Here is a 2963-nt window from a genome sequence, read left to right as displayed (position 1 = left end):
TTACATCTGTAAAAGGAATACAAGTTGGGACTGGGTGCATTCTTATTGATACGGATCTTTACAAGTGTCCCCTTAAATGTTGCCTTAATGGTCTTTGTTTTAAGATTATAACAGCCAGATGGTTTGTATTTTCCCGATCGCTCATGTGGGATAGGTTTGGGGTCATTCAATGCGGTAGCGGACACTGAAGAGGTAGTGGCAGGGATAATTGCAGAATTGGGTGTAAACGAATAGGAGAAAGAAGGAAAAGGAGAAAACAAAAGAGCAAATACAGAAAGAAAGGGTGAAAGAGAAGTGAATACATGTCAGAACGGTAAGAAAAAGGACGAAAATTATTATAAGTAGAATATGAAGGCGGTAAAGAATGTGATGAAGAAAGCAAAATTACTACGGGGTTCGAAAAAAGGAAAAAGAGAGAAATAGGAAGAATTTAGATAGATAGACTGAAAAGAATAGAAGAAAATCAGACAGAGAGAAATAAAGAAGACGGAAGGAAAAAAGGAGTGGACAAAAAGAATGCACCAAATGGCTGAAAAAGAGGGGGAATAAGGGGAAAAGGAAAAAGCAAAAAAAAAGGAGGTTTGTTGGTTGTTTTTGTTTTACGGCATATCAACATTTTTAGGTAATTTAATGACGAATCCAGTGATTTTGAAGAAAAAGTTTTTAATAGAATATATATATTTTTTTCAAGTCAGTTTCTATTTAACTCATAGTTCGGACCCTTACAGGCACTACCACTCCGGGTCAGAGTGAACCTGGGAGCAATGGCAATTAAGTAGTTCCACTACACGCCCAAAGCCTGCAAGCTGAGGCCTCACCATCGAATATGGTTTAAGGTCATGGCCAGGACCAACAAAAACAAGGAAGGAAAATAGAAAAAGAGAACAGAATAAAAAATGGAGGAAAAGCAAATGAAAACCTAATTAAGGTTTAATGAAATAAAGAAAAAAATAAAACGATTAAGAATGAAAAGAATGACGAAATAAATAAAACTAACAAAAACATATATATTTATTTATCCCTCTTGTTCGTCATACTTTCTTAGTTTACATCTTTACTTTCCTTTTCTTTTAAAGGAAGAACAAAGAAAGAAAGTAAAAGAGTCAAACTAAGTAAAAGAAGAAAATATTGGGAAAAAATCATAACATCAATAGAACTGTTTAATCAATAATGAGGGGAAATTAAAAAAGTAAAAGTTAGAAAAAATTACAAATCAATGATATAAATGAAAAGGTAAAGAGAATCCAAAATAAGAAAAAAAAGTATAATTCTCTACTTTAGAATAATTAGAAAGTGTGAGTAAAGAAGGGAAAGAAAATTCACGAAAATATGTCCTGCAAAACTAATGGAATAAATAATTAAACAAAGAAAGAAGGAAAAAAAAGAAAGAGTATAGATAGCAGTAATAATTAAAGAAAATGTATACAAAATCCGAAAACAAAATGAAAAAATAGATAGACTTGCAAGAAAAATCAATGTGGTACGACGTTTTGCTTCGTTTATCTAGGAGGGTTGGTCGCAAAGTAAAATCTCCTATATTACAGGAGGTTAAAGAGCTACAAAGCGGAATATTATCATTATAACGAGCTTCTATGTGTGCTCTATCAATTTTCAATACACTTTTGCCGGATATTGAATGATGGCTTAGCTTGGGTGCCCGTGGCGCAGGTCATACGAGCGTCGTTTCAAAAATAAAACCGCCAATTTCTTGACTCAAAGATATGAAGAACAATAAAGACAGAAGTAGCGTCATTAAAACTAACGAGCTTTTGTGTCCCAGAATTCAATGGCGCAGTTCTGCTCCTGGCGCATGTCCATCAGTTGTTTTCTTAGAGCCTCTCCTCATCAATATATGCAAAAGAGTTGAACCTATCAGATTATGAATGCAGGAGTTCAGCCAGCATAACAATGCAGTCACCTCTGATCCATTCGGGCTAGATAGAAAAATTAGCTCTCCGTAATACACTTCGTAAATAAATCCCCGCTAAACTTTCCTTTTTATCCATTACTCGCATAGAACATTCCAAACAGTTTACTGTCATTTAAATCAAGCATACAGCATAATATCACACTGTAAATGTAGTATAGACGAAAGACCCAAATTATTTGTACGCTAAATTTATAACGTGGCCGGTACACTGTAACCGTTTTGTTACTATTCAACCACTCGAACCCATACGTTGTTTGGCACGGCCGCAAGAAGAAACAAGCAAGGAAGCACATAAAAGATACGATACAGCATTTTTTAGGTGAATATTAATAAAATTTATTCGTGTTTTTCCACAATAATAACGCATATCAGTATTTTCCCACCCATATGTTTTACAACGCTCTTCCATATTATACGTGCTTTTTAAAAGTATTTCCCCCACCACTCGACGCTGGTCATAGCTAGCACTTTCTCGCCGTCAACTTTACACGTGTATATTCCTCGGTAGGAACTTTCTTTCTCTTTTTACTCGACTACGTGCTCTCTTTTTTACTACTTTTTTCCTCCTTCCTGTTACGCCAGTGCTTGCACATTTGCTTTATTTGCATATGTGCTGAGACGACTGCAACTAATATTTTCCATAGTCAGCTATCCTACTGCTGCTGGTGATTTTCTCACATGCACGTCATACGCGCTATGTAAGAAAATGTGTATAAGTATTTTTCAATCGATATCTATTGTTTGTATTGGTTTAGTCCGATCCTTTTATCTGGTTATAAGAGTGATCCCGCAAAGATGGTCAACATCTTCCTATTGGCACTGCACTGAAGAGGTGTGATTTAGCTGCTTATCGGGTTTGTCGGGGGTATTTACGTCGAGTAGGTACAAGTGCTTGCAGTTCGTCAGAACATTCACCGTAAAGTACTTGTAGAACAGGCAGAGGGATGCAACATTTCGTGGATGACCTATCAGATTGGCGACTCTCTTTTGAACCTTGTCTAGGAGCGAGAAACTAGTGCTAGATGCACCAACC

The sequence above is a fragment of the Euprymna scolopes genome, chromosome 2, assembly GCF_053919585.1.
Source record: "Euprymna scolopes isolate OS-2025 chromosome 2, ASM5391958v1, whole genome shotgun sequence".
Classification (NCBI taxonomy): domain Eukaryota; kingdom Metazoa; phylum Mollusca; class Cephalopoda; order Sepiida; family Sepiolidae; genus Euprymna; species Euprymna scolopes.
This window is presented reverse-complemented; position numbering follows the sequence as displayed.